At 33.6% G+C, this 18,764-nt stretch overlaps 1 pseudogene; it reads right to left on the bottom strand.

Moving 5' to 3' along the window:
- Nucleotides 1–8,821: 8,821 nt before the first annotated feature.
- LOC120156225 lies at nt 8,822–13,315 on the bottom strand (annotated as a pseudogene).
- Between the last annotated feature and the right edge of the window lie 5,449 nt (nt 13,316–18,764).

Below are 18,764 nucleotides of genomic sequence, written 5' to 3'. Positions count from 1 at the left end.
GTGGAAAAGAAGGTGATCTACTGTTTCATCGCAACTGTCGCACAAAACACAGCGAATCAAATCTGACTCGGTAATACCCGGCTTTCGCAGTCCAGACCGGATTGTGAAAAAGTCCACTTTTGGTGGAGCCAAACCAGTCCATACTAGTTTCCACAAACTGTCAGGTGAGGATCTATCGCATGACACCTTCTCGCATAACGTTTTTGGAGTATAAAGCCCTGACGAATTCCCTTCCCATTTCAAACAGTCAGAGCTTGCTGAGTGATTAGTCACACTAGAAATGACATTCAAAAAGTTAAGCCAGTAATCCCTCTCCCAATCAAATAAAGGTCTACGTAAGCGAATGAACTTGTCCCAAACTCCATTCTCTTTAAGGCCAAATTCATTAACTTTACCCTCCTTCAACAAAAAATGAGCATAAATTCGCAGAAACACTTCCTTTAGTGGTCTCGACGAAGCCCAGGGGTCATTCCAAAAGTCTATGCTGCCACCATCGCCTAGGATGAATCTTAGATTGTGCGTAAAAACATCTTCTCGGTTTTGGACAGGCCGAGAAATATTCCTCCATATCCATGACACATTTCTTTGATGTGTCGAGACTGGCAGTATAACCCTTGGATTGCCATCCATTTTCGCATCGATTACTCTCCTCCACATACTATTAGGTTCTAATCCATATCTCCACGACCATTTGTTAAGTAGGGATCTATTGTGGATATTTACATCAAAAAATCCTAGGCCCCCAAATTCTTTAGGCTTAACGATGCACTTCCAACTAACCCAATGAATGGTGCGAGATGAAGTCGAACCCCAAATGAAATTACCAACCATCCTATTTAGCTTTTTAGCAATACCCTTTGGAATTTGGAAAATGAACATTAAGAATATCGGTAGATTTGTTAGAACCGATCGCATTAACATGAAACGCCCACCAAAAGATAATAGCTTCTCTTTCCAACCATTCAATCTTACTTTGAATTTATCAATAATGGGCTTCCACATCCCCTTGGAGTTGCATCGTTGGCCAAGCGGATAGCTTTGTGTTGTTAATATTGAGTTTCAACCCTGAGGCTAACTCAAATACTTTCATGACTCGCAAGATGTTAAGTGTTATAACATTTTTTTTTAAACAATTATGTTTTCTTTTAAAAAAACGATTATGATTTTTATTTGAAAAATTGACGGATTTTGAATTGATTTGGATTAAATTAAAAAAGAGTCGCCATCGACCTTTGGGCTAGTTAGGTCGAATACCTAAAAACGTTTTTTAAAAACAATCTTAAGAAAAATCGCTTTTTAGACAAAAACTGGTATGTGTTTACCAAAGATTCGATTTAATGGGTTCGGGAGTCGATTACGCGTGGGGAATGATTATTTACCCCACAGCGCCCAAAAATTGGTACTGAATCGCTTATAAATTATCATAAAATGGTGGAAATCATAAAACGAAAATAAAGTTAAAATATGACCAATTTATTAAAGATTTAATAATTTGTTTCGAATTATTTATATTGTTAGGAAAAATTCTTTAACTCAAAAAGAATTCTCGAAATTAGCAATCTTCCATTAGGAAAGCTATTTCGCCTATTTCTTATCAGTAAAAGAATATTCCCTCCTCATTGATTTAAAAAAAACATGAATCAAATATAAATGGAAAATCGACATTTGCATAAAATAACTTAAATTGCCATTTACAAACATGCATTGCAATATTTGAATTAAAACCGATTAATTAGCACGAAAAATAGATTCAATTTATTTCAAGCTCTCATTTCGTTCGAACGTCGTATCAAATTGCAACTCTTCAATCAAGTGAACTTTCTACGCCCGTTCTACAAATACAGCTCTTGAAAATGTTTGAATTAATTAATAAAATATTTTATCAAATATGAGATATGCATAAAATGATAACAAAAGATCAATTAATATGAATTTAATATACAAGGATAATCAATATTCAAATATACAAGAATTATGGGATACCAAGCAAATATAATTACATGTAATATAATACTAAACATAAAAAATGAATAAACAAAAATATCACTTAAATGATTCAGATAATAATAAAAAATAAAGTAACTTAATAAGATGCTTAAATAAAAAAGGACAAAGTAATAAAGTGTTAAAAATCATGATCAAAATGAACTCACATAAAAATCTAGTATCCATAATATAAACTAAGCATTTATTCCTTATAATAAAGCTTAAGGACTAAAACCTAAGTCTAACAAATTCAGGAACCTAATCATAAACATTAATAAATTTACTAACACAACCAATGACCTAAATGAACTAAATCAATAATCAATAGGCAAACTAGAACATTAAACCAAACAAATATTAAAGAGCATGTAAGGACTAAAAATAAAATATTATAAATTTAGGGTTTGATGTAAAATATCATCATAAATATCAACATATAGATTAAGAAGAAAAAGCAACAAGAAATAAACATGAAGTCCAAATCAAAAGGACATGAAAATCCATTAATAGCTAAAATGAAACCTTACAAATGTCCAGGGACTTAAAATGCTATTGTACCTTAAAAATTAAAAACACGGGTGAGATTTGAAAGCAACAGGGACCTAAACAGATATTGAACTAAAAAATACATAACATGCATCAAAAATGGGTAAACACAAAAATGGTCCATGCAAGTGACTAACATGCAAAAACACGCTAAAAGTAAAGGGACAAAACTGCTATTAAAACAAAAATATATAACATGCATAAGAAATGGGTAAATTAAAAAAAAACAATCCCTTCAGGTGACCGTTTTGCAAATATATTTTTAGAGAGAGATGGTATCCCCTCTCTCTAGGAATCGGTGGGTGGCCGACCACTCACCTTCGCCGTCCGTCGTCACGTAATTGCCATCGTCGGTGGCCAATGGCCACCAAATTACACTTTGAGGTTTATCTCAGCCTCCCTATCTCCGATCTGGGGTACTTTTTTGTTAGAAGAGGCACTGTTTGTCACGAAATAGCCAAAGACCATTCGACTTTCCTCTCCCCGATCCACCTCCATCCGTCGTTGGATCATCCCCATTTTTGAGATATATTGTTCGTGGTGGTGTGCTCTCCCTTCTCACCGTTCAGATTCACAAACAAAGCCCTCTAATGTCGTGAGCATCGTCGATCGAATGGATGAGAATTCTTTCTTTCTCTTTTTTATTAGCTTTGGTATATATTTGCTTCATTTTGAATAATAGAAAAAAAAAATTCTAGAAGCCTTTGTTTTATTGTTGTTCGAAAAAATGGAGAATCCTTTTGCATTGGTTGAATCGGGTTTTATACCTGATTTTACAGTAGGTATTAGTTAAAAAAACAAACAAACTTCTGACTTTGCTTGGTATTTTAGTGAAGGGGTAATGACTGTTGTAGGTTGGTGGCGTGGAGGATGGGATGGCAAGGCATGTTGATCTGCTCGGTTGGTGGTGCTTCACGTGGGGTATAGGCATGGGTGGTGACAGCAGCTAAACGAATCAGTCAATCGGGTTGGATCTCGGGTCGTATCCTGTTGAGCTGCTGGATCGGGTCCCTTGCAATGGGCCTCGGGTGATTGTTGTAATTGGGTTTGGGGCTTGAGTGTTGGGTTTCGGGTTGAGACCTATAAAATGTAAAAAAAAGTTAATAATAATAATAATAATAATAATAATAATAATATTTTTGTAGACCCGGATAAAAACGGGTGTCTGCATTAAGAACATTGGATCCCTTCGCCTCCGAAAATAAAATAAGGTCATCCGTAAACTGGAGATAAGAGACTGCCAGTCCAGATGATCCCACTTTTACACTACTAAAAGGATTTGTCTCGATTGCTCTGCGAATGATGGAGTTAAGAGATTCACCAACAATGTTGAATAATATTGGTGAAAGGAGTTGTCAAAACCATTTTTTAGAAAAAACATTTAAGTTTAAAAAAACAATTATGACTATATTTAAAAAAAATTGACAATTTTGAATTAATTTAAAAATTTTGAATTGGAGTCGCCATCGACCTTTAGGTTAGGTAAGCCAAATACCTAAAAACATCTTTTAAACAATTCAGAAAAATAATTTAAAAGATAAAAGTTGGTTTCTGTTTACAAAAAATCTGATTTAACGGGTCCGGGAGTCGATTACGTGTGGGAAAGGATTAGCACCCCCACAGCGCCCAAAATTGGTACTTAGTCGCTTATATATTGTCGTGGTAGTGGAAATTATAAATCCAATATAAAGTTAGAATATGATCAATTTATTAAAGTTTAATTAATTTGCTTCGAATTAATTATTAGGGAAGATTTCATAATTTGAGAATAAATCACGGGATTTGCATATCCTCCAATGGGAAGGCTATCCCATTTATTTCTCCTTTATACGAGAAATGTCTCCTCCCCAACGTTATAAAAAAAGAAAAAATCGGATATAAATCAACTATCGATAATTGCATAAAATAAATTACTATTTAAAGAAACACATATCACATCATTTGAATAAAAATGAATTATTTTACTTTTTAAAAAACTAAACTCTATTTATTTCAAGTTCACATTTCGTTCGAATGCCATGTCAGATCACACTACTTTGACCAATTAGTGCTTTTTCTACAAATAAGTGTTCTTGAAAATATTCAAGTAAAAAACGTTAAAAATGAGTGAAACAACATTTTGTACAATCATTCGAAACCAATTACAAAGAGAAAAGAATATATACATACATAAATAATACGAACAAAGAGATAATATCCAGGTAAAAATGTAAGAAAATAAAATCTAACAAAGCAAAAATTAAATTATAGAAGTAAAATAAACAAACAATAAAACACAATAATTAAATGAATAAAATTAAAGTACTGAAAAATAAAGGTAAAGAAATAAACGATTAGAACATTAAAGCAAGTAAAACATAAACACTAACATTAAATAAAGAAAATAAAAAGGAGCAAATTTAAATGTGCATAAAATTAAATAACAGAAATAAAATGAAATAAAATTAAAATGTTAGTATCAAATTTTAATATTTATCTCGGACCATAAATAATGTGAGTCATACCTCGGGGTGGGTCGTCGCAAGGTCGTACATGATTTGAACATAAAATAAAACAAAAAAATAAATAAAAGGTTAGCAGTTAGTAATTAGCGGTTAGAAAGATTAACTGTTAGAAAAGTTAGCGGTTAGTGTTTAGCAGAGTCCAGACCATAATAATGTGGATCATACTTCGGATTGGGTCACCACAAGGTCGAATCGAATAATAAAAACAAATTAATAAAAAAATAAAAATAAAAAAAGTTAGTGGGTAGTAGAGTCCGAACCATAATAATGCGGATCATACCTCGGATCGGGTCACCACAAGGTTGAATCGAATATTAGAAACAATAAATAAATAAATAAATATGGTTAGAGTGCAATAAAATAAAAGCTAGTGGTTAGCAGAGCCTGAACCATAATAATGTGGATCATACCCCGGATCGGGTCACCATAAGGTCGAATTGAATATTAGAAACAAAAAAAAATAACAATGGTTAGAGTGCAATAAAATAAAAGTTAGTGGTTAATACGCATTAAAATAAAAGTTAGTAGATAACTTGAAATAAATAACATAGCAAAATAACGACCAAATTAAAAGTTAGTAAAATCAACAAGCACCTTCGTAATAAATAAAAAATAAGTGACCATAGTGCAAATAAGGTAAGAATACATAAGGCTTAAAGGTGATTTTCCCCGATAGTGACCAAAACGATAACATAACAAAACAGAGGACTTGACGTGTGATTTTCCCTTAAAATAATGACCAAAATGTGATAGTACACCTAATAGGAAGGACCAAAATTTAATTTACCCAAAATTTTAAAGCAACCAACAAGTTTTAAACTAAACATAAACCCGTGAAGCATCTTCTTCACAAGTGCATCTTACTACAAACAACCATACCAATACCGACCGCCGAACTCCAGCCGACAACATCCCCACAACTAATGTCGGCCACGACGCGCGTGGCTAGAGAAGTCGCCTTAGCAAGGCAAAACAACCCCAAAAAGCCTAGTTATCTTCCTTTTTCACGTTGGTGAACCCCCAAAGAGCATGGCACTAGTAGAAAAATAACCCCTTTAATGACATGCATTGCGTGTCATCTATGGGTGCGGATGACACACATTTGCTTGTCGTTGAAGCCACCGACATGAATTTAAGATGGCGCGCAACTGTGTGTCATGAATCTATGACACGCATTTATGACACGCATTTATGACACGCATTTATGACGCACATTTATGACGCACATTTATGACGCGCATTTATGACGCTCATTGCGCGTCATTGAAGCCACTATCATAAATTAAGATGACACACATTTGTTTTTCATAAATTTATGACACGCATGTATGACTTACATTGAGCATCATTGAAGCCCCCGTCATAAATCTGCTTGACTCATATTTATGTGTCATAAATTTCTGACACGCATGTATGACTTACATTGCATGTCATTGAAGCACACGTCATTAAAAAAATGACACACGTTCGTGTGTCGTGATTGTATTTCGTAAATTATATATATTTATATATATATATATATATATACATATATATATTGTAGATTGACAAATAATTAAACTAAATCACATTTAATGCCTCATAAAGTAAAATCTATGTATCATATTATATATAAGCAATCCATTTGCATACAATATATTCACATTAAGTTATCAAAAATATTGTATTAATCATATGTCGATACAAAATATCACAACATAATAAAGTTTGCCACATAAGATACCCATTCTTTGCGAATATCATCAATGTCATCATCCGTGTATTCTTCCTTCCCATTGCCAACCTAAGTAAAAAAATATGAAATAAGTATATAATTTATACTTATTTAAAGTGAAGTATATAATTAACTATTAAAGAGTACTAAAATGACCAATTTTACATATGCATTCTTTGAAGCATAATAACATTATGCAAAGTCATCAAATTAATAGCATTATTAAAAGTACCAACTTTGTTCACAACAATATCAACACGAATAATAACATTATGCACTATATGATCCGAAAATCAATGATGTCTATGCTTTCAATAAAAAAATATATGGCATGAACAACTGAATCGGGTTAATCATATCGTACTGGGACACTATTTGGCTGGTTATATTTGGAGGAATTTCAAACCGAGGTTAGTGGTTTGGCCAAGATTTTTAGGCCTAAGACGCTGTGAACTTGAATCCTATTTGAATTGCAATTAAGAAGCATTTGCATAGATGCCAAAATACCAAATGGACATCTCTTACATATCAAAACCGGAAATTTCTTTAAGCTAGAGAAATGAAGTATATGTGTTCACTGAAGCTCACCAGGAAGAAGTACAGTATGTGGAGAGAAACAAGCTTGATCTTGCAGTACCAAAAAGACCTTTAGCCAATATTGTGAAAGGTCTACAACAAGCAAAGAATATTAAGTCTAATTAAAAACACTTTGTAATATAAATAACTTGTAGGTCTTATAAAGACAATTACAGGGCAATCAAAAGAATATAAAACAAAAGCCTTGATAATCGTGTTCTTTTTCCACGTATTGTTACGGTAATTGCTTATAATGACTTTAGAAGAACGAAGAATAAAGGTGTGGATATATGATCATCGAAATTCAGAAAGATCCTAAATTTCATACTTTCATCTTCACTGGTAGTGGTTAGTTGGAGTCAGTTCGTATGTGGTCAGGTGGCGAAGACGGAAATTTGGTAGATGGGTTCACAAATTGACTAGTTTGACACAAAAAACATTTCGTTAAAATGAACAAACGCAAAAATGAACAAAAGCATATACGAACAAAAGCAAATATAAACCAAAGCATTTAGTTAAAAGTCCAAACTTAATAAAAAGAAAGTCTGGTTTTGCCAGTTTTAACTAGTTTTTCAGGCTCTTGGTTTACAGTTTTTATTGGCTCTTAATTTTTTATTCAACTTATATGATTGAATCGTTAGACCAACTAGGTCTTGTTTGAATTGGCTGATCCGGTCAGGCTTGTACTACCTAAATGCTTTAATCATTTTTATGCAAATAGTGATGAAATGGCAACAAATTCAGTCTTATAAACTCTTAGCATACCTGCTAGTACTGCACAATCTAGTCATGCAGGATAGAAGAAGTAATTGATATGATTTTTAGTAAAGATTTCCTAAATGAATCCCCAAGTTACAGAGAATAAAAAAATAGAGGAAGGAAATTCACTATAGCTGAGAGCTGCATTCCGGGAACTAACCTGCAAGAATGCATATATCATTGTTATCTTGATTTTTGAATTAAACAATATACAAGTACATTAAAACCAATAGTTCTGGCTCGGTATAAGATGCATATTAACACAAGCTATGCCGGTCTTTGGAAATAATTAAGATCAAACAAACACTAGCAAGAAATTTATAAGGGTCCTAGGCTGCCATCACCTTTCAGGGCATAACAGAGCTATGATGCACGACACTATTTGACATGGAGTATCCAAATGTTGGACACAGATATAGCTCTGATATTGCAAAATATGTATCGAACACACAGGGACATATCAAAAGAATAAAATAAAAGTATCAATTTTACATTTTTAAAAATCGATTAAAAATCAATTTTATATGTTTTAAAAATAATTAAAACTAATAAGTATCAATTTTACATTTTTATTGTATATTGTTTTATAAATAATTTTTTTAAAGTTGTGTCCTGCCATACTCATAATTTTTTGAAAATCCTAGTATGATTGTGTACATGATGTACCCCCAATTGTGTATCTTTGTCCGTGTATCCGAGATGAATGCTATGAAGTTATAGTCATCATTGGAAGATTTTAACACGTTATTGTGATGCCAATAACTTTGGATGTAAATGCAACAGAACTGTACCGGTATAGAAAGATAATGTATTTAACATTTGTAGAGTTCTCCTATGGCCATAGCACGCTCATGGTGTAAAAGTTTATTTTCTCAGACTAAAAATGGTTGTAGAAGGGGAAGAGTGTAAGATCAATAAGTTAAAAGGTCAAAGAGTGTATGCATGTGCGTGTGTTTTCCCTTATTCCTCTCTAGATGAACATGCCATTAATTATGTGAATACAGTAATGTGTACATTTGGTAAGCAACATTCATTAAGTAACTCGGTCAAGTGAGTGCACACCAGAACCTGCAAAATACAAATACCGCATGCCCCCAATAGTTTATTGATAACTATTATAGTAAACACACAACCAATCATTCAATAAGTTACTCAATTTCGCTTAAATTCTTTCATAACTTCATATAACCACCATAAATATTATGTTTCAATTAAATCAACAGCCAAACAACAAATATACCTTCCTGAGCTTGGAAATGAACAGAGGAGAATGCTAAAGCCAAGTAATTAAACAAGCTGAGCAAAAAATTGTGGAGTTTTATTACTTAGCTCCAGATGAGAGTACACACATATGTTACCAAGGATGAATTTCGATATGGATTTCGCTATGAACATATTACTTTTCCAAGTTTTTCCATATTTTCAATGTCAAACCTCAAATCAGAATATCAAAACATGTTTCTGAGATGGAATAAGTGGGGGTAAACAACATCATAGCAAAACATTTTTTACTTGTTGACATAGTAGATTCGATCTACCCATCAGATTATAACAATAGTTGATATTTTTGTGGGAGGAAGAACAGATCAACAAACCTTCGGTGGAACATCTAAGTTGACAAAGTGCGTTATAGTCCCACCAAGAAGACCAATGCCATCTAAATTCAAAAGGATACAATAACTCGATGAACATATTTATTGTACTGCATAACCAAAAATTACATATATGTGCTATAAGGTTAAAGAGTAGACACCAACCGTTTGTCAGGGTTCCTTTACCAAATTCATCCTATGTTTTATCCACCAAAACATAAAGACCGTGAAGTTGCCTGCCTGTGAAATTATCACCATCAACATTAAAAAGTGGAAATTTCCTAAACGACCCAAAACTCTTTTCAAAATAAGAGATGACAAAAGCTGAAATTTTTATAGCACTCTAATTCAAATTTACAAAGCTACTTTAAAATCCAAATCTATTTATTATTTGTATTATATTTGAATATTATTATCTGAATCATACCAAATATACGAGTCCCTCAAATCTCTAAATTTAGTATGACAAAAGTAAAAAGTAAAGCAATTACTGATTCGGATATCTGATTCAGAACCAGATACAAAAGTAAAGCAGATTCGAATAGTGGATATCAGATGTTAATATCTGCATCCACTCCGAATCCAGTCAATTAAAATTGCACTGTCCAAATCCTCAAATATCCATTAAAAAAAATCAGTTATACGCAAATATCCAAAATTGCAATATCAATCAGTGTACCTTAGCTCATTCCCACTTGATGTAGATCTATCATAAAAGTGGACTGTTATGCAGTCATAAGCTTGCCTCCCATCGCACAGAATATCCTATGAAAATGGGAAACACGGTTGACTAACATACCAGATAAAATACTAACAGAGATACATAATTTTAAGAATGAATTTAGCAACAAGAAGAAGTTACCTATCAGTTAATCCAACTGTTGCAACATCACCAGGTACAAAACTTCCAATATGAGAAAGAAAAACAATTAAAGCCACCTAGAAAAACCATAAATTTGTAAGTACAATAAATGGATGATTATGTAGGCTACTAAAGTATTTATCTCCAAAGTATCATGAATTTAGTATTTCAAATAGGTATAGTTACATAAATCCATCAAAACTTGGCAAATGCACGCACAGAATCACACGCCTTTTACAAATATGCTTCCACTTGAAAAGTACACCAGACTCACCTGCTTTATATAGATGATTTTCCCTGAATAATTAGGACCAGTGATGATATGAATCCTTCCTGAAAATAATAGAACCTTTTAATTTAGAGGGCGGGAAGAACTTCACAGTGAAATATTCAGAACATGCTTTTCTAGATGAGACGCATTTTCCTGAGATTTTTACATGCTACCATTGAACTTTTAACTCAACTTACCTTCATCAAGAATCTTTGTGTCAGTAGGGATAAATTTATCTACTGTCATTTCCTGTAAAACATGCCTGTAGACCAGTATGGAGTTGTTATTTCTTATTAGAGAAAAAATGATGTCACTTTTAATAATAATTCTCTTGATATTTTTTTAAGAAAGCATTGTAAAATTGTAAGTAGATGGTTCCTTCCTTCCATTTTGTATATCAAGAATGGTCTCCATGGTTAAAGTAGGCCTCACATAATTATTCTGGCGAGCAACCATTGCCAATGACAACAGGCTAACATCAATATAAAGATATTATTGTTAGTAACACAACTACCTCGGACACTTTTATGTTTAGAGAATAGAGAAAAATAGAGATAAAGAGAACCTTTTATGATTCTTACCAATCAAGTTCAGACACAAAGTTCACAGCCTTGTATAAATGTGTTGAGAACGTTAATACGTGTGAGACCAAGTCTCTGATAATTGCCCTCTCCATATCTTCGTTAATGAATTTAAGAATTAATGTTACAAAGAAATTCACTAAAATCACGTTACCCTGTTAACTAACATGACCTTTCACTTGCTAGGAGCAGCATGGGCTGGTATACAGCTTGTTGAGATGAGCTACTCGATGAAACTTGTAAATATTTTTTTTATAAATGAAACTTGTAAATATATAACACAGCTGGACTTAACAACTTAGAAATGAATTACAAAGCATACCTAGAACTTTATGATAAATGTCTCCAAGAAGGTTATGTAATTCTCGTGTCTTTGGAGTACGAAAAAAAATATTATTGTTTCTCCATCAGCATCAGAAAACTGAGTTTCCATAGCATATTCTCTAATAGATGCAATAAAAGTGGGAGTAACAGTCACAACCATTTAAATATGATGAAAATATCAACTTAATTAGCCTTGAAAATCTAACATTAGACAATTACTAATTTAGCTAGCCATCTAATGCATGCATCAACTTACTGCAAATTCAAGATCTTCAATTCTCGCTTGTGCAATATCATCAGGTTTCTCTTCAATAAAACACATCAAGTATCCAACGACAGACAAACAAAAATTATCATGCTAAATGTTAATTAAGATGTACTTGCAGTAGAGTAAGATTATGTTTAGTATCACAGGAATTGATTTGACACATGGATATGCGAAGAGACACAAACCCACCTATTTGATGAATATAAACAATACTAGGGGCAAACTTCTCTTTGCATAAATGAGGATCTTGTTCAAGCTCTAACAATGAAACCTGTGAGGATGATAATTTATGTTAATATACCTGTAAGAACCATAAATGGTATTTTGAATTCGTAATATAAATGCTTTATACACTAACAAGTGCCTCTTCCAGAAATTCTTGTAATTCCTCGTATATTTGTCTCAGCTCATCCAACTACGCACAGATGGAAATAACACTAATGTGAGATATTTTCTGAAAAAGGAGAAAAACATTCATAGAAAAAACATACTATCATCATCACAAAAAATCAGAAGTAATGCCTAACCCATCACAGAAACCCTCTTTCACTTATATCTCATAACCCTTCTCTTTACTTCTGCATCTATAACACCAATAACTGTGGAAACCCAAATTGAATGGTGGAATAGAAAACGAGGAATACCTGTGGAAACCCTTGATTTTTGACTCCCTCAACTGCGTTGTGGTGAATGGCCAAACCAGTGGGAGGTTGCAAAGACAAAAAGGGGAAAAAGAGAAAAATGGGGGAAACACATGCGGCGTGAACTTTTGTTAACGAGGGGGAAGATCAAGCGGGAAAGGATGAAAATAAGGGGGAAAATTAGAATACGACTCATAAAGATGACACACAATTAAAACTATACTCCGTGTTTTTGTAATTTTGTTGGATTATGACTATTAAATATGACACACATTATTGTAAGTCATAAATCATTTAGATTTTTAAAAACATGAAATTTTTTTATGACACACATGTTTTGCAAGTCATAAATTAGCGCGTGCCATCGTTCGTGTGTCATTAAAGGTATATTTTCTTGTAGTGTGGCCACCCCCTAGCCGTGAATCAACACCGCTATAAATCTCCGACCGGCCTAACGATGGTCGGTTTAACCACAAACCTAGACATAAGCAACTTGAAATAAAGAAGCCCGAAATAGTCCTATCAAACGCACATCGACACCCTAAACCGGTTAACAAAACATCAATCTCACCATTTGAACACCCTAAATCAACAACCAACAACTACTCACACCCCTCTCCGATGTACGACGATAAACCACCAACCTCCCAGACAAGTGACGACGGACCACCGATCGAATCATCCTCACCATATTTGCCTTAATACTTTAAGAAAATAAGCATAAAAAAGAGATAAATATGGAGATTAAGGAGAGAGGCCCATATTTCTTTCATTTTTCCATAAAACCAGGGGGCTTACAAACGCGGGGGGGGGGGGGGGCTTTACAAGCTTTCTGATTGGCTTTTAAAGCCCCACCAAATTACAAATGGTATAATTGTAAGTTTGGTCTTTACATTTTGTCCCCTATTTAATTTTTGGACAAAATTAAGGTATTACAGTTGCCCCTCTTTGCTCGTCTATTGTGCAAACAACGACGAAGCGAAGATAAATAATGGCCTAATTTGGTCTAGCTATAATGTTTGCTCCGCATCTGGAGCTCCAATTATTTGTCTGGAAAAAGAGGATTTAAAAAATGACACATCTCTTTCATGTTGAGGAAGTTGGATCAATCTAGAGTTAATTTGATACTGAAGATGACATTGCTCATCCACGTTGAAGAGTTTTGGACATTTTCATATGACGTTGTTCCTTCTCGCTGAGAAAGTCTGGTCAATATGGATAATTTAAAGACAACGCGGTTCCTTCGTGTTGAGGAAGTATGGTTGTTTGAGGATGACACTGCACCTTCGCGTTGAGGATATCTGGTCGGTGGACAACATTGTTCCTTCGTGATGAGGACGTCTAGCAATATTTAGGGATAATTTGGAAACAACACGATTCCTTCCTGATGAGGAAGTTTGATTGTCTGAGGATGACACTACTCATTTGCGTTGAGGTTATCTGGTTGGTGGATGACATTGTTCCTTGTGGTGAGGACGTCTAGCCGCCTTTAGGAATAATTTAGAGACAACACAGTTCTTTGGTGATAAGGAAGTTTTATTGTCTAAGGATGACACTTCTCCTTCGCGTTGAGGAGATCTGGTCATTGGACGACATTATTCCTTCTTGATGAGGATATCTAGCCATTTTTAGGGATAATTTGGAGGTAACACAGTTCCTACGTGATGAGGGCGCCTGATTGTCTGACGATGATATTTCTCCTTTGCGTTGAGGAGATCTGGTCAGTGGACGACAATGTTCCTATGTGATGATGATGTCTAGCCGTCTTTAGGGATAATTTGGAGACAACACGGTTGCTACGTGATGAGGACGTCTGATTGTCTGAGGATAACACTACTCCTTCGCGTTGAGGAGATCTGGTCAGTGGACAACTTTGTTCATACGTTATGAGGATGTCTAGCTGCCTTTAGGGATAATTTGGAGATAACACAGTTCCTACATGAAGAGGATGTCTAATTGTCTAAGGATGACACTGCTCCTTCACGTTGAAGAGATCTAATCGGTGGACAATATTATTCCTTCGTGACGAGGACTTCTAGTCTTAGGGATAATTTGGAGACAACACAGGTTCTTCACGCTGAGGAAGTTCAATTATCTTAGGATACACTGCTCCTTCGTGTTGAGGAGATCTGATCATGGTTGCCAATGATTGACTTGAAATGAAATCTTCTTCTTCCACATAGAATTGTGAAACAAAGTCTTTGCTAACATTGAATTCCTGTCAAATATTTGAATGAAAACAATGAGTTAAAAGAAATTTGTTTCCAAAAAAGCTATCTCAGGTGAGATAAAATTCTATTTCAAATGAAACATTTCAAAATTTTTGTTTCCATGGAAAACTATCTTAACCGAGGCAAAACTTTGTTTCAAGAGAAACAATCTCAATGGTTTATGTTTCAAAAGAAACTGTCTAAAGCTAGACAAAACTTTGTTTCAAGAGAAAAAATCTCAAAGATTTATGTTTCAAGAGAAACTGTGTCAAGCGAGACAAAAATTTGTTTCGAGAGAAACAATCTCAAAGGTTTATGTTTCAAGAGAAACTATTTCAAGCGAGATAAAAATTTGTTTCTAGAGAAACAATCTCAAAGGTTTATGTTTCAAGAGAAATTGTCTCAAGTGAGACAAAACTTTGTTTTAGAGAAACAATCTCAAAGGTTTATATTTCAAGAAAAACTATCTCAAGAGAGACAAAACTTTGTTTTGAGAGAAACAATCTCAAAGGTTTATGTTTCAAGAGAAACTATCCCAAACGAGATAAAACTTTGTTTCAAGAGAAAAAAATATCAAAGGTTTATGTTTCAAGAGAAACTGCCTCAAGCGAGACAAATTTTGTTTTTAGGAAAACTATCTTAAGTAAGATCAATTTTGTTTTAAGTGAAACAATTTCAAAATTTATGTTTCGAGGGAAAATTTTCTCAAGCGAGACTAAATTTGTTTTTAGGAAAACTATCTCAAGTGAGATCACTTTTGTTTCAATAAAAACTGTCTCAAATGAGATGAAACTTTTTTTAGAGAATAAAAAATCTCCAAGGTAACAGACAGTCTGCTCCTGCATGTTGAGGAAATTCCTTTGGAAGATCTGATCGTTCACTTCAGGATGTCAAATATGTGGATGACATTGTTCCTTCGTGTTGAGGACGTCTTAGTCATCAACAAACTTTTGTTTCCGGAAAGATCAATATAAAATTGATGCATTTATGAATAACTATCTTGGATGTTATGATGAAGTTAATTTCATATATTTGACTTGATTTTTATTTTGATAAAAATGACCCTTTTTAGTTTGTCCTCATGAGAGAAGAAAATGATCTTGAGGGAGAAAAATTAGATGATGTCCTCGGGAGAGAAGAAAAATACCCTTTAAGAAAAAAGAAATAAGGATTTCAGGGAAAACAATATTAAGAAAGACTAGATTGATGTTTTTAGACAGACGATCTTGAGAAATATGAAATTAGTATCTCAAAAGCAATTATAAAGGCATCCTTATGAGAAGGGAAAACCCTTTTTTTATTACAATACGATGATGAATGTATGATGCAAAAAAGCAAATTTCATATAACATGTATGTATTTTGATGCATGCTTTCTTGATCTATGATGGGAATGGTTGCATGGACAGTCTTCATTCTATCTCTGATTTGGTTATCTTCACTTTTTGTTTGTTCTATCGTGCACTCTTGCACTTTTTTACTTGTGTTAATTTCTTCTTGCCCCAACAAACTTTTTCCCTTGATAAAAATTGGCTTCCTTTTTCGGGACTTGTATAGAAATCCAATAGAGCTTCCCTCATGATACCATTATCATCCCTGCCAGATGGTTTGAAAAGAGAATCTATCATTTCAATCTTTGGAGATTGTGTACGCACAACTGCCCTGTAGTGAGAAATAAAAGATCACTACCTGAAGCTAACTACTGCAGCAATTAATGAGATATCAGACTACCTAGGAGAGCCACGAGACATATCCATGCCAAATATGATGGTTAGAAACAACGAGAATTGAAGGTGTTTACTAAATTTCTAACATCTAATTCAGTCCTCAAGCTTTACATTGACTTATAGAAGCAAATGTGTAAGGTACTGATCATTGACCCTAGTTGGAGCCATACAAATGTGTGACAATGCCAAACTTGGCAAGACTCATAAAGATCATAGTTTTCTTATCAGTTAAAATACAAAGGAGAAACTTTGGAGCTCAATGAAGTTTGGATGTCCTCAAACATTCGACAACTTATTCATCATATCCTATAGCTTTTATCTAGATTTTTCAACCAGGGAAGCCCTTTGCACGGTGTTTATGGCTTTTTTATAGAATTGCAAGGACAACAAAGAATAAAGCTCAGTGGGAATATAAGTGGGACACTTTGAATTGCCAGTATTAATGCATTGGAAATCACCAGAATAATTAAACTTATATGTTGTGACAATGGACAAAAAAGTCATATAGTAAGCTCCACTCTCTCTGTTTCACCATTTTCTTTCTTCTCTCATTTTTGTCTTATTAAAAATAAATGTATGCTCAATTCAATGATATTGTGTTCTTGGAATATATGGGTCTTCAAAAATGCCCCTAACATTTATCATTTCTTGCTCTTGTACTGATTCTGAGCATGAGCTTATATGTTTGGGAGATATGTTCCAGTTACCAAGATTTACTCGAGAGAGATTGTCTTGTTTGAAAATGTTTTTCTTCTTCTTTTATTTTCAAAATTTGAAAAATATCAATTAAAAGAATTTTGAAAAATGTTTAATCAAAATTTTGAAAAAATATTACTCCTTTCTAGGTTTCATAATTGAAACAAATCATAAAACAAGAGTTCATTGGATATCAAAGAACTAATTACACTTTTAATCCTTAAAAAATTATATCTATTTGACAAGTCTCAATATTAATACTATGTTTGAGGTAGGGTTAAGTAAGGAAATGATAAGGTGTCTTGGGTTGTTGTCATTGGTCAAAAGTTTGGCATTCTCATTTCTTTGATGTTCACTGATATGATGGAGTAGCTTCTATGCTCATCTACTGGAAGTGTTCTCCGGTTCTCAGCTCTCATGAGCATAGTCGGGTTGTGCGATGTCTTTTCAAGGGATTTGTGAGATCGCCTCCTGCACAATAGCTACACAATCTTTAGATTCAAGTCACTGTTTTAGGTTTTCAACTCGAATCCTCCGTTGGTTTCAAGATATTATCCAAAATTTATGTCTTGAACCCCCTTTGTCATTTTTCTATATCATGCATTAAGAATTTTAGAAAACCTTTTGTAAATAAAAGATTAATCCTAATGGGCGGGATGAAATCTGAAGATAATCTCTTTTATTTAGAAAGCTATGTATGATTAGAAGAAACTTTTTAGGCACGTAATGTAGGCTATGGTTAACGGTTATGAAAGAAAGGGATAAATAGGCCTAAACAAGTGTTTAAGGGTAGTTGAATAAATGATCAATTCGTTCTATTGTCTTCAATCTTGTCTTGCTCGATTTAAATATGCTCGTATGTGTTCTTTATTTTCTCTTGATGTTCCACAATCTTCTAGTGAATTAATTCTAGATCTTTGAACAAATTGTAATTGCTCAATCTTGTGGCTTGAGGCTCAATGAGTCACACATCTTAAAATACTTAATTTGTTTTCTTTTCTTTTTGCTTTTTTTCTCTTTTCTCTTTGTTTTTTAACTCTCTTTTTTCTTTGTTTTGTTCTCATTGCTTTGATTTTATCTTTGCATTTTCCATTTAGTTCACCTTTCGGTATCTTATATGGATTGATGGACTTCACTCATGCGAGCATATTTCCTTTACCTTGTCCCCCAGTGTAGAGGGTGTTCCTTGGTTACAGTTGAATCAGAAGAAAATATAATTCAGGCTCAAATTGGGACACAAGGGATATATATTTTCTCCTTTTTTGAAGGGATAATGAAAGAAAATCGTTCATCATTTCATACACAGAAGTCCTTGCAGAAGAGATATCCCCAAGAGGATAGATTTTCACGATTAATTTTTATTCACTTGAAAACAATGTAATTAATGCATGATATAATTATTTTGAATTAATTTCATTTTTTCTACTTCTTGCTTCTAGCATGTCCCAATTGTCCAGGCTCAGCTTCAGAAAATTTATTCGAGATGCTACATCTTGTTTCTCATGCAT

This window comes from Hibiscus syriacus, unplaced genomic scaffold, assembly GCF_006381635.1.
Source record: "Hibiscus syriacus cultivar Baekdansim isolate YM2019G1 unplaced genomic scaffold, ASM638163v2 tig00111213_pilon, whole genome shotgun sequence".
In the NCBI taxonomy this organism is placed as follows: domain Eukaryota; kingdom Viridiplantae; phylum Streptophyta; class Magnoliopsida; order Malvales; family Malvaceae; genus Hibiscus; species Hibiscus syriacus.
Note: the sequence above shows the minus strand (reverse complement) of the source record. Positions and strands in the feature narration are given on the sequence as shown.